Raw genomic sequence first — 14365 nt, 5'->3', positions numbered from 1 at the left:
CCCAAATGCAATTGGACTGATTCTTTGGTGGCTTTTAAATGCTCAGCAGCTTGGAGACATCCTGCAGGTCTCATTTCGTGAGAAACGTTGGTTATTCATGGAGGAATGGCACGAGTGTCTGCTCTGGACACTGTGCTCCTAAAAACAGGCCTCAGTTGAGAGGTTTGCTGCTTGGTACCCATCTCTTGGTAGCAACCCTGGAACTCCTTGGCCAGCAGGGTTTGACCCCCCCCCCCACTCCTTCTCCATATGCAGCCAGCTAGATGACCTTGGGCCAATCACAGAGCTGTTCTCACAGAACAGTTCTGTCAAGAGCTTTCTCACCACCTCTCTCACAGGGTGTCTGTTGCAGTGATTTTGGAACTCCTTTGGTTGTTTGTTTGTTTGATTCACATTTATATACTGCCCTCCCTGAAGGCTCAGGGTGGTTTACATGGAAGAGAACTATAGAAAGAACCATAAATATAAATAACTGTAACATTAATAATACTAACTGATGATAACAGGGTAACAGAGCAACATTAAACAGTAATAATTCAGACAGGTCCAGGGGTGGAATGCCTTGATGGATTTATGGGGGTGGGGAGAGGGAGGGGCACAGGGGCCCTGTAGATGTTGTTGGTTGTAACTGGTCTCGACCAAATGCCTGGCAGAAGAGCTCCGTTTTGCAGGCCCTGCGGAACTGTTCAAGCTCCATCGGGGTCCTTATCTCCTCTGGGAGCTCATTCTACCAGGCGGGGTCCAGGATGGAAAAGGCTCTGGCCCTGGTTAAGGCCAGGTGGGCTTCTTTAGGGCCAGGGATCATTAGCTGATTGGTGGCAGCGGAGTGTAATGCAGTGAAAAGCAGAATATAAAGTCCAACTCTTTTTCTTGCTGATCTCTCATCCAAGTACCAACCCTGCTTAGCTTCTGATGAGATTGGGCTGACCTTGGCCAACTGGATTAGGATGTGCTTCTAAAAACACACCTTTCCTTGTGGAGGGGCAGCCTCGTTTGTCTATTGCAGGCTGGGCAGAAGAAAGGGTTTTTGTGGCATTCAACCCTTGAGTCGGGACCCTCGGAGGGGCTACAGATCATGCTCCCATTTCTTTCTGCTTTTGGGAAGGTGGGTGCTGCTTAGAGGCTAGGGGCAAAGTCTCATTTCACCACAGCGTACTGTAGTTTACAAGAGCAAACTGCTTTTAAAATATAGCTGTGCTCATGTTTAAAGTGTCAGAAGATTTGCCTATATTAGCTTTGCTTCTGCAGACATGCAGGTCAGCAGCTCTCCCCTTCTTCAGCTGGGGTTGGACTAGATGGCCCATATGGCCCCTTTCAATCTGTGATCTAACAGACCTGGGAATTGGTGCTTCATTTGCAGATCCCAGGCACAGTATGAGTTCATCTGTGTTTTCTGAAGCAGGAACTGCACTTGTCCCACCTTTTGCTGCAGCATGTCATCCTTGCAGCAGCTTCTTGCATAGACCTTGGCTCACACTTCTTCCCAGCGGTCTCTGGTGCTCTTGAAACAGGCCTCATCACTTGCTGCATAAAGTGTTTCTTCTTCATGGGCTTTGGCATCCTCCACGGTTGCATCAAGAACCTGATAAGCTCAGACTTGTTATTGGAGCTGCATGGATATTTAATGACCGGGTTTTGTGAGCTGGTGCAATAATCTTCCCCTGCTGGAAAATACGTGTTCCTTGTTTGTATCTTTCAGCATTTTTAATAAGACGTCTCCAAGTACAGATCAAAAGCAACATCTGTCCTTTCACAATGGCTATCTGTATGAAGTGTAATCCAGAATATAGATTCTGTTAGCAGCTCCAACGCTTTCTCAATGTCCTTCATCTTAGGCACTAGTAAAGGTAAAAGGTAAAGGTATCCCCTGTGCAAGCACCGAGTCATGTCTGACCCTTGGGGTGACGCCCTCCAGCGTTTTCATGGCAGACTCAATACAGGGTGGTTTGCCATTTATTCTATCTGTTGTGCAGGTGTTCTGCTCTGGTTCATCTGCAAGGACCCAAGGCAAAGTTCCCAGAGGGTGAGTTCAGACATTTCACGTGCAGCTGTGTATTTTGGACAACAAGGACCATACAGCCAAGAAGGTTTCAGCCAGCCCTGAGTTCAGCTTCCTTCGTTTTATGATCACGCCTGATGCTTGTGTTCTGATGTCGTATCATCCTTACTGGCCTCTCTGGCTTGAGGCTGGACCACTGGTGTTGGAGTGTCATCATCGCTCACTGCTTATTCTATTGTCTGGCCTGCTGAAATTTGCCAGCACAAATATGGGCAAAAATATGGAAAGCTGAATGTGTGCTTCAGTGGACCATAGGCGAAGGACCATGCAATCATTGCCCGGATGCACATAAATGGGATTTCTATCTAGGCAGGGGGAAAGATTCGAGCTGGCCTTGTGGCAAATTCAGTGGGCTAAGGAACAGAATGTACGGATTAAGTCTGGTTTTTATTCTGGTTAAGTGGTAATCTGTGTTTGTTTTGAACAATTTTGTTGTTCTCTGATCTTTTGTTGTTCTCTGATCTCTGGCCTAGTGCAATAAAGTTTGGCTTGACTTTGTCTAGGTAGGATACCCAGAGTGCTAACAAACTTTGTGCTAACAAAGTTCCGTGTTCATATCTGAGGTAACTGCAGTAGTCCTTAAAATGCTCCACCGTCTTTAAACATACACTAGCTTATCAAGAATGGCCACAGGATTGGAAAAGGTCAGTTTACATTCCAATCCCAAAGAAGGGCAATGCCAAAGAATGTTCAAACTACCGCACCATCGCACTCATTTCCCATGCTAGCAAAGTTATGCTCAAAATCCTACAAGCTAGGCTCCAGCAATATGTGGACCGAGAACTTCCAGCACAGGCAGGATTTTGAAGAGGCAGGGGAACTAGAGATCAAATTGCCAACATATGCTGGATCATAGAGAAAGCTAGGGAGTTCCAGAAAAACATCTACTTCTGCTTCATTGACTATGCTAAAGCCTTTGATTATGTGGAGCACAACAAATTGTGGCAAGTATTAAGGAGATGGGAATAGCAGAACATCTTATCTGTCTCTTGAGAAACCTATATGGAGGTCAAGAAGCAACCCGGTCATGGAATCACTGATTGGTTCAAAATTGAGAAAGGTGTTCAGCAAGGCTGTATACTGTCGCCTTGCCTATTTAGAATAATAGAATCATAGAGTTGGAAGGGGCCATACAGGCCATCTAGTCCAACCCCCTGCTCAACACAGGATCAGCCCTAAGCATCCAAGAAAAGTGTGTATCCAACCTTTGCTTGAAGACTGCCAGTGAGGGGGAGCTCACCACCTCCTTAGGCAGCCTATTCCACTGCTGAACTACTCTGACTGTGAAATTTTTTTCCCTGATATCTAGCCTATATCGTTGTACTTGTAGTTTAAACCCATTACTGCGTGTCCTCTCCTCTGCAGCCAACGGAAACAGCATCCTGCCCTCCTCCAAGTGACAACCTTTCAAATACTTAGAGGGCTATCACGTCCCCTCTCAACATTCTTTTCTCCAGGCTGAACATTCCCAAGTCCCTCAACCTATCTTCACAGGGCTTGGTCCCTTGGCCCCAGATCATCTTTGTCGCTCTCCTCTGTACCCTTTCAATTTTATCTACGTCCTTCTTGAAGTGAGGCCTCCAGAACTGCACACAGTACTCCAGGTGTGGTCTGACCAGTGGCGTATACAATGGGACTATGACATATTGTGATTTTGACGTGATGCCCCTGTTGATACAGCCCAAAATGGCATTCGCCTTTTTTACCGCTGCATCACACTGCCTGCTCATGTTTAGTTTACAATCCACAAGTACCCCAAGGTCTCATTCACACACAGTGTTACCTAGAAGTGTATCCCCCATCCAGTAGGCATGCTTTTCATTTTTCTGACCCAGATGCAGAACTTAAATTGAATCTTGTTCTCATTTGCCTATTTTTCCTTTGTGTTCAGATTTCATTGAACTCTGTCTCTATCTTCCAGAGTATTTGCCAGTCCTCCCAATTTGGTTTCATCTGCAAACTTGATGAGTAGTCCCTCCACCCCCTAATCTAGATCATTAATAAATATGTTAAAAAGTACCGGGCCGAGCACCGAGCCCTGAGGTACCCCGCTACTCACCTCCCTCCAGTCTGATGAAACACCACTGACAACAACTCTTTGAGTGCGGTTTTCTAACCAATTCCCTATCCACCTAACTATCTGAAAATCCAGATTGCAGTCCTTCAACTTATCCATCAGAACATCATGGGGAACCTTATCAAAAGCTTTACTAAAATTCAAGTAAACAACATCAACCAAATTTCCACGATCCAGCAAGCCTGTTACTTGGTCAAAAAAGGAAACCAGGTTGGTCTGACAGGACCTGTTGGAGACAAATCCATGCTGACTTCCTTAGATCACCAAATTGTCCTCCAGATGTTTGCAGATCACTCCCTTTAATATCTGTTCCATTATCTTACCCAAAACAGAGGTCAGAATCACTGGTCTGCAGTTTCCCGGGTCATCCTTCCTCCCTTTTTTGAAGATCGGAATAACATTTGCTCTCTTCCAGTCCTCCGGGACATCTCCAGTCCTTAAAGAGGTCTCGAAGATGATGGACAAGGGTTCTGCAAGTTCTCCGGAAAGTTCTTTGAGCACTCTTGGGTGCATTTCATCCGGCCCAGGGGATTAAGTATTTGAAAGGTTGTCATTTGGAGGAGGGCAGGATGCTGTTCCCATTGGCTGCAGAGGAAAGGACACGCAGTAATGGGTTTAAACTACAACGATATAGGCTAGATATCAGGAAAACGTTTTTCACAGTCAGAGTAGTTCAGCAGTGGAATAGGCTGCCTAAGGTGGTGGTGAGCTCCCCCTCACTGGCAGTCTTCAAGCAAAGGTTGGATACACACTTTTCTTGGATGCTTTAGGATGCTTTGTGTCAAGCGCACAGGAAACTCACAACAAAACTTATTCAAAAGAAAAATAGTTTTATTGATTAGCACTACACGCAATGGACTGAAAAGTCAAATCTGACTAGAAGCCAGATTTGCCTCAGCTTATCAATACATTTCTCCCGCCCAAAACTTGACAGTTCCCAAGGGGGGGAGGTGAGTGAGAAAAGACATATGTGAAACCAAAACAGGATTCCAAACTCCCATCCTTGAAAGAGGTAACAAACAGCCCTTTCTGCCCATAACAAGATAAGGTTAACATAACATCACTATTCTATTTTATTGCTTACAAACTACAAGGCCGGGACTAGCAGGCGCCGGGCCCCATCTAGTAATATAACTGACATGGAGGAACTCAGGCTAATTTATGACAGAGATTCTACAATCCTGACATCCCTCCGCATCAAAACAAACTTCACTCCTCCACCTAGCCGGCATCAACCGGGCGAGGACAATCAGGAAATGCTCGATGGAAAGCCCGGAGAAGGCGGGGTGCCTTCACATTCCCAGCCTCAACCCACTCTTTATCCCCAGAGGGGAAATCCTTCCAATCGACCAAATATTGAAGGCGACCCTTATGCAAGCGAGAGTCTAAGATTTGGTTGACTTCATAGTGGGTGTCCTTATCGATGTAAATTGGAACAGGCATAGATGGAGGAGGGTGCCACTCGTCCGGGGCTGGAGCTCTTCGCAGCAGGCTGGAATGAAAAACCGGATGCACATTCCTGTAAGTTTTTGGTAGAGCTAGCTCCACAGTCACAGCATTTACCAATTTCACCACTTTAAATGGTCCCACAAACTTTGGACCAAGTTTCCTGGATTTCTGCTGGCACCTTAAGTTCTTGGTAGACAGGTAGGCTAAATCACCCACTTTCCAATCGGGGGCAGGTACCCTCTTCTTGTCAGCTTGAGCCTTATAGGCATCTTTGGCTTCCTTGAGGCTAGCAACGATTTCTGGCCAGCCCGTACTGATGGAGGCTGCCCATTTGTTTATGTCAGGGACCTCTGCGGAGCTAAGTCCCCAAGTGGGGGCTGACACTAAATCAGTTCCATACACCACCTTGAAGGGCGATACCCCAGTTGAGGAGTGGACCCCATTGTTATAGGCGAATTCAGCAAGTGGTAATAAAGAAACCCAATCATCCTGCTGGTGGTTGATAAAACAGCGCAAATACTGCTCCAGGATTTGGTTTACCCTCTCGGTCTGGCCATTTGACTCCGGGTGATAGCCCGAGGTGAGGGCTTGCTCCACACCCAATAGTTTAAGAAGCTCCCTCCAAAACTTGGAAACGAACTGGGGGCCCCGATCCGTCAGGACACGTGTCGGGATCCCGTGCAGACGTACCACGTGTTTAATAAAAAGAGAGGCCAGCTTTGGTGCTGAGGGCACGCCCGTACAGGGGATGAAATGAGCCTGTTTGGAAAAAGCATCCACTACAACCCATATGACGGTGTTCCCATGGCTGGGGGGAAGGTCTGTAATAAAGTCCATAGTTACATCAGTCCATGGACGTGAGGGGGTGGGCTGCGGCTGCAAAAGTCCCTTCCTCTTGCCCCCAATTGGCTTTGAAGCAATACAAATGGTTTGCTGTTGTACTGAGGCAGGCGCGATAGTGCATCAGCCAAAAAATTCAGTTTGCCAGGAAGATGCTTTAGGGAGAAGTTGAAACGAGCGAAAAACTCCGCCCATCTCATTTGTTTAGCTGAAAGCGAGCGGGGCTGTTTGAGTGCCTGAAGGTTTTTATGATCTGTCCAGACTACAAACGGGATTGTGGACCCCTCCAGCCAATGCCGCCACGTGGAAAGGGCCAATTTCACTGCAGCCGCCTCTTTTTCCCAAATTGCCCAATTTCTTTCTGCCGCTGAAAATTTCTTTGATAAATAGGCCAGGGGGTGCAATTTCCCGTCTCCCCCCTCTTGGAGGATCACGGCCCCCATTGCTACGTCCGAGGAATCTACTTGTACTGTAAATTGCTTAGAGGGGTCGGCATGGGCCAACACCGGTTCAGACGTGAATAACAGCTTTAGTTTGTCAAACGCCTCCTGACAGGAGGGAGTCCAAGAGAGAGGCGCCCCAGGTCGGCTTGCCGTCTTTCCCCCTTTTGTTTTTAACAAGTCAGTGAGGGGCAGCGCAACCTTGGCAAAGTTGGGGATGAAGGTCCTGTAAAAATTAGCGAACCCTAAGAAACTTTGTAATTGCCTCCTGGTGCGGGGAGGCTCCCATGCCAGCAAATCACGCACTTTGCCAGGGTCCATTTCGATCCCAGCCTGGGAGACCCGGAAACCCAAGAACTCCACTGCCTCGCGGTGGAACTCACATTTTGATAATTTAGCAAACAACTGGTGCTTCCGCAAGCGGCGGAGCACTTCGCGGACCAGCTTAGTATGACTCTCAACATTCTCTGAATACACAAGAATATCATCAATGTAAACCAACACCCCTTGGTACAATAAATCATGCATAATTTCATTTATCATATTCATGAACACGCCCGGAGCGCCGGCGAGGCCGAACGGCATTACGGTGTATTCAAACTGCCCCAGGGGCGTATTAAAAGCTGTTAAATATTCATGCCCTTTCTTGATCCGAACTCGATAGTAGGCTTCCCTTAAGTCCAGTTTCGAAAAAACGCGCGCCTTCCCCAAGTGGCCCAGCAAGTCTTTTATCAGGGGAAGCGGGTAGGCGTTGCAGGTGGAGACCGCGTTCAACCCGCGGTAGTCGGTGCACAACCTCAGCGAACCGTCCTTCTTTTTTACGAAAAGGACCGGGGCTGCCAAGGAAGATGTGGCTGGTCTGATAAAACCCCTCGCTAGGTTCTTATCCAAAAATTCTCTAAGCTCTGCCATCTCTCGCGGGCTCATGGAATACAGTTTGGCTTTGGGGAGAGGCTCTCCCTTCTTTAATTCGATGGCACAGTCAGTTTTGCGGTGGGGGGGGAGCTGGTTGCACTCCACCTCCGCGAACACATCACCAAAGTCCCGGTATTCAGGAGGGAGCGCGTCCACCCCCACCCCCAAAGCAGCCACCACCCCGGATCTCGGAGGACCCTGCTGCCGCGTGTGCTGCTCGCAAGCGGCGGAGGTAAATTCCACGGTCCCTGCCTTCCACTTCACAAGGGGATCATGTTCCCTCAGCCAATCCAACCCCAACACGCATGGGAAGGCAGAGTGAGGGGCCACCAAAGGTTGGATTTGCTCCCAATGTTTTTTTATGTCCAAGTCCATGGGGCGAGTCTTTGCCGTGGCTTCCCCACCGGGAGCGCATTTCCCATCTAACTGGGTGATTGGCAAGGGTTCTTTCAGTGCCACTTTCCCCACCCCCAAAGTCTCGGCCAGTGCCGGGCTCACTAGGGATTGGGTGCACCCCGAGTCCACAATACATCGGATTCCCACCGTTTTCCCCGACTTGGGGTTAGAAAGGTTGGCCGGTAGGAGTAGCAAGGGGGAATCACTCACCACGCGTTTGCCCCTGTTGGCGGCCTGCTGGCGGGGCGCCTTTACAGCAGACCGTCCTCGTTTCCCGACTGCTCCTCAGCTTGATCCTCGTCCTCCAGCCCGCTTCCCTCCTCCGAGTCGTCCACCGCTGGCACGGCAGCCACTGGAACCAGGAGAGATTTGGTGCTTTTCTTGGTGGTGGTTTTCTTGGCAGGCGTGGCTTTCGATGGGGCGCTGCTCGCAGCTTTCGGGGTTGATGCCGCTTTCGTTGGGCAGTGTGCGAGGAAATGCCCGGCTTGGCCACATCCTAAGCACAGCCCTTTCTCCATGCGCCGAGTGCGCTCCGCCGGTTCCAATTTGGTTCGGGGCTTGGTCTTCACCGGGGTGGAAGTTTTCGCCATGGTTTTCCCGGCCAGGGCTTGCACCATTGAGGCCCGTTCCAAGCGGTTTTCCATTTCTCCAGCCAGCTGGACCCACCCTTCGACAGTGAGTGGGTCTTCCAGGAGGAGGCACTTGTCAGCCAGAGTGGGATTGAGGCCCCCTACAAACGCCAGCACACGTTGGGGCTCCGTCCAGTCTGGTACAGAGGAAGCCAGCTCCTTAAATTCCCTGGCGTACTCAACCACAGACAACTTTCCCTGCCGGTGAGCCCGGAGTTTCTTCTCCGCAGTCTCCCGTTCAAACGGTTCCACGTACATCTGGCGCAGGGCCCTCATGAAATGGTTGTAGTCGCGGGTGGCTTGGGGATGGTAACGGTACAAATCCACGAACCATTTGGCAGCTTTGCCTTCCAGGGCTTGCCCCACGAAACGCACCCGTTCGGCGTCGTCTTGGAAAGTGAACCCCATGTCCATCATGTAGGCTTGGAGGTGCACCAGGAACGTGGGGAAATCGGAGGGGTCCCCAGAAAACTTTGCCTTGAACTTATAGGTGTTCCGCATTTCCACTCCACGGAGGTGGGCAGGTAGGCGCCCTGGGCCCCAGTCCGCCGGTGCTGGGGCCGGGGCCGGGGGTCTTGCACCCCGGCCAATGCCTCTCCCTCTCCCAGCCGCCACTCTCGCTCGTTCCGCTGCCTGCGCCGCTGCTGCTGCTCGCGCGGCCGCTCGCGCTGCTTCACGCGCCGCCGCCGCTGCCGCCGCCTCGGCTCCCGCGACATCCGCCGCTGCCCGTGCCGCCGCCGCCGCTGCTGCGTCCTCGCCTCCGTCCGCGCCGTCTCCACCAGCACCGTCGCCGCCAGCGCCACCTTCGTCCTCTCGTTCCTCGCCTTCGTCTTCTCTCTCCCTCTGCGCCCTTGCGCGTGCTTCCGCCTCGGCTTCGATCTCTAGCTGAGCCCGGGCTCTGGCCAGCGCCTCAGCCGCCTCTGCCGTTGCTTGCGCGGCCGCCATGCCGTGCTCCTGCAGTGCAAACCCACCGCTCTCTCTCCGTGCACTGGTATCGTGTGCACCCCCACCGAGCACGTCCCTTAGCAGGCGTTGTGTTCGGCGTCTCTCCTCCGGATCCAGCCGACCCGAGAGGTCCTGCAGCCAGTTAGTCACCCTGTCCAGCTTGTACTGCAAGTCCTGTGTCTCACCCACAGGCTCCAGCGCGTAGCTAGGCAGTCCCAGGTGCTCCGGCCAACGTTCATCCCCAGTAGGGCGGTCGTATTTTGACAATCGCCTGCGCTGGGTGATGTGACGTTCCAAAAATTCCTCGGGTCCCGGGGTTGCCCCCGAGACAGCCCGCATCATGGCCGAGCTGTGCGGCCCCGCACCAGCGCCTTCGGCCTGGGAGAGGTCCCAATCCAGGCCCTCTCCCTGATCAGAAAAAGTATGTCCCTCGCCCTGCATTTTGCAGGTGAAAGGAGTTGTGAGATTTGACTTGATGTCAAGCGCACAGGAAACTCACAACAAAACTTATTCAAAAGAAAAATAGTTTTATTGATTAGCACTACACGCAATGGACTGAAAAGTCAAATCTGACTAGAAGCCAGATTTGCCTCAGCTTATCAATACATTTCTCCCGCCCAAAACTTGACAGTTCCCAAGGGGGGGAGGTGAGTGAGAAAAGACATATGTGAAACCAAAACAGGATTCCAAACTCCCATCCTTGAAAGAGGTAACAAACAGCCCTTTCTGCCCATAACAAGATAAGGTTAACATAACATCACTATTCTATTTTATTGCTTACAAACTACAAGGCCGGGACTAGCAGGCGCCGGGCCCCATCTAGTAATATAACTGACATGGAGGAACTCAGGCTAATTTATGACAGAGATTCTACAATCCTGACACTTTGGGCTGATCCTGCGTTGAGCAGGGGGTTGGACTAGATGGCCTGTATGGCCCCTTCCAACTCTATGATTCTATGATTCTAAATCTGGACAGCATCCTCAGAAGCAGAGACATCACCCTGCTCACAAAAGTGCATCTACTCAAGGCTATGGTCTTCCTGGTTGCAATGTTTGGCTGTGAAAGTTGGACCATAAGGAAGGTCGAGCATCAAAGAATTGAGTTTTTTCGAACTCTGGTGCTGGAGAAGACTCTTGCGAGTCCCATGGACTGCAATGCGGACAAACTGGTCAGTCCTAGAGGAGATCAGCCCTGATTGCTCTGGAGAAGGCCAGATCCTGAAGATGAAACTCAAATACTTTGGCCACCTCATGAGAAGGAAGGACTCCCTGGAGAAGAGCCTAATACTGGGAGCGATTGAGGGCAAAAGAAGGGGACAACAGAGAATGAGGTGGCTGGATGGAGTCACTGAAGCAGTAGGTGCAAACTTAAACGGACTCCAGGAATGGTAGAGGACAGGAAGGCCTGGAGGATCATTGTCCATGGGGTCGCGATGGCTAGGACACGAGTTTGCACCTAACAACAATATTATCACACCAAGGCCTCTTGTGGCGGAGTGGTAAGGTAGCAGACATGCAGTCTGAAAGCTCTGCCCATGAGGCTGGGAGTTCAATCCCAGCAGCCGGCTCAAGGTTGGCTCAGCCTTCCATCCTTCCGAGGTCTGTAAAATGAGTACCCAGCTTGCTAGGGGGTAAACGGTAATGACTGGGGAAGGCACTGGTAAACCACCCCGCATTGAGTCTGCCACGACAGAGAATGAGGTGGCTGGATGGAGTCACTGAAGCAGTAGGTGCAAACTTAAATGGACTCCGGGGAATGGTAGAGGACAGGAAGGATCATTGTCCACGGGGTCCCGATGGGTCGGACACGACTTCGCACCAAACAACAACAATTGAGTCTGCCATGAAAACGCTAGAGGGTGTCACCCCAAGGGTCAGACATGACTCGGTGCTTGCACGGGGGATACCTTTACCTTTATTATCACATAAAAACGTAATACACAGGCATACACTTTTCAGGAAAACATACAAGATGTTTTGCCACCTTATCTGGTATTGATATCTGGCCTGGAGCCTCACAAATCAATACTCTGGCACAGGCTTTGAGACCCTGCACAAGGGCAGGGATTCTGCCGGCTGCGAGCAAGCCTAGGAAGAGGAGACTTGGGTCTACACTGGGCCTTCCCAGTCCTGCTGGGAGTTCCATGTTGTCCCTTAATTTTAGGCACCTTCACCCCATGCTGTTTCTCAGTCTGAAATGGCCCAGAGAGTTGCTACTTGCCCAGTCAACGACATGATGTGCTGCCAATCAGCACATATTTCCCCAATGGGGAGCAGTTTAAGTCCCCAACCCCACACCCCTGAACAGAACGTCCAGAGCGTTTGAGAAGACACGAGCAAATCTGATCATAATGGAACATCATTAGATTCTAAGTAGGGCTCTGGGCCAGGAACCACACACTATGAGATGTGCAAAGAAGCGCTCTGCATATGTATGCTCAGCAGAAAATATAGATCAGTGCAGGATCTGGCATATAATGAAAGGAGTGGAAGGAACCCCCAAACTGGTTATGGTTCTTTCTGTTCCCAGGTTTTGGTTTCTCAAGACCTTCTATTCCCATGAGAATTCCAAGATAGATTTGAGCCCTGTTGGTCTGAAGCAGGAGAACACATTTCAAGTCCAGGGGCACCTTTAAGACCAAAACATTTTTATTCAAGGTATGAGCTTTCGTGTGCATGCACATTTCCTCAGTCTGTGACTTTGTATCTGAGGAAGGGTGCGTGCACACAAAAGCACATGCCTTGATTAAAAATTTGCTGGTCTTAAAAGTGTCACTAGACTTCAAATGTGTTCATGGGCCCTTTGTTGTTTCTGGCAATACAATCCAAGAAAGTGGTTAATTTACAAGTCACAAATCCCTGGGGAAAGGGTGTGTTGGTGGACTTTGTATCAGACATTTAGCGTTTTGGGCTGCCAAGTCATAGGCTAGCCCTTTTCTCCTCATGGCCAGCACATGCAGGTACAAGAAGTGGCTTTACTGCAAAGCTTACAGACAAACATGCAAGTGCGTTATTTCATAGTGGCTCTCAGGGCAGTCTGACGATGCTAAACGGGTGCCAAGGGGAAAGGAAATGGTGCACAAGTACCTTCCTTGCCATGTCAGTACTGTTGCTCTAATCACTGCATAATTTAAGCTTTGGCTCCAGGGGAAATCAGTCTTTTAACCCTTGTAATATAGCTCCAGTTACCGTTTCCCTAAAGGCATGCACCCCATCCCATAAAAGAACAAGAGTTGGTTCTTATATGCCGCTTTTCTCTACCCGAAAAAGTCTCCAAGTGGCTTACAGTCACCTTCCCTTTCCTCTCCCCACAACAGACACCCTGTGAGGGAGGTGAGGCTGAGAGAGCCCTGAGATTACTGAAGAAGAAGAAGAGTTGGTTCTTATATGCCGCTTTTCTCTACCCGAAGGTGTCTCAAAGCAGCTTCCATTCGCCTTCCCTTTCCTCTCCCCACAACAGACACCCTGTGAGGGAGGTGAGGCTGAGAGAGCCCTGAGATTACTGAAGAAGAAGAAGAGCTGGTTCTTATATGCTGCTTTTCTCTACCCGAAGGAGTCTCAAAGCGGCTTCCAGTCGCCTTCCCTTTCCTCTCCCCACAACAGACACCCTGTGAGGGAGGTGAGGCTGAGAGAGCCCTGAGATAACTGAAGAAGAAGAGTTGGTTCTTATATGCTGCTTTTCTCTACCCGAAGGAGTCTCAAAGGGGCTTCCAATCGCCTTCCCTTTCCTCTCCCCACAACAGACACCCTGTGGGGTGGGTGAGGCTGAGAGAGCCCTGAGATTACTGAAGAAGAAGAAGAAGAGTTGGTTCTTTTATGCCGCTTTTCTCTACCCGAAGGAGGCTCAAAGTGGCTTCCAATCGCCTTCCCTTTCCTCTCCCCACAACAGACACCCTGTGAGGGAGGGGAGGCTGAGAGAGCCCTGAGATTACTGAAGAAGAAGAGTTGGTTCTTAGATGCCGCTTTTCTCTACCCGAAGGTGTCTCAAAGCAGCTTCCATTCGCCTTCCCTTTCCTCTCCCCACAACAGACACCCTGTGAGGGAGGTGAGGCTGAGAGAGCCCTGAGATTACTGAAGAAGAAGAAGAGCTGGTTCTTATATGCTGCTTTTCTCTACCCGAAGGAGTCTCAAAGCGGCTTCCATTCGCCTTCCCTTTCCTCTCCCCACAACAGACACCCTGTGAGGGAGGTGAGGCTGAGAGAGCCCTTAGATTACTGAAGAAGAAGAAGAGCTGGTTCTTATATGCTGCTTTTCTCTACCCGAAGGTGTCTCGAAGCGGCTTCCATTCGCCTTCCCTTTCCTCTCCCCACAACAGACACCCTGTGAGGGAGGTGAGGCTGAGAGAGCCCTGAGATTACTGAAGAAGAAGAAGAGCTGGTTCTTATATGCTGCTTTTCTCTACCCGAAGGAGTCTCAAAGCAGCTTCCAGTCGCCTTCCCTTTCCTCTCCCCACAACAGACACCCTGTGAGGGAGGTGAGGCTGAGAGAGCCCTGAGATTACTGAAGAAGAAGAAGAGTTGGTTCTTATATGCTGCTTTTCTCTACCCGAAGGAGTCTCAAAGGGGCTTCCAATCGCCTTCCCTTCCTCTCCCCACAACAGACACCCTGTGAGG

This window comes from Paroedura picta, chromosome 3 (assembly GCF_049243985.1).
Source record: "Paroedura picta isolate Pp20150507F chromosome 3, Ppicta_v3.0, whole genome shotgun sequence".
NCBI classification, from domain to species: domain Eukaryota; kingdom Metazoa; phylum Chordata; class Lepidosauria; order Squamata; family Gekkonidae; genus Paroedura; species Paroedura picta.
The sequence above is the reverse complement of the archived record's forward strand: the minus strand, read 5'-3'. Positions refer to the sequence as shown.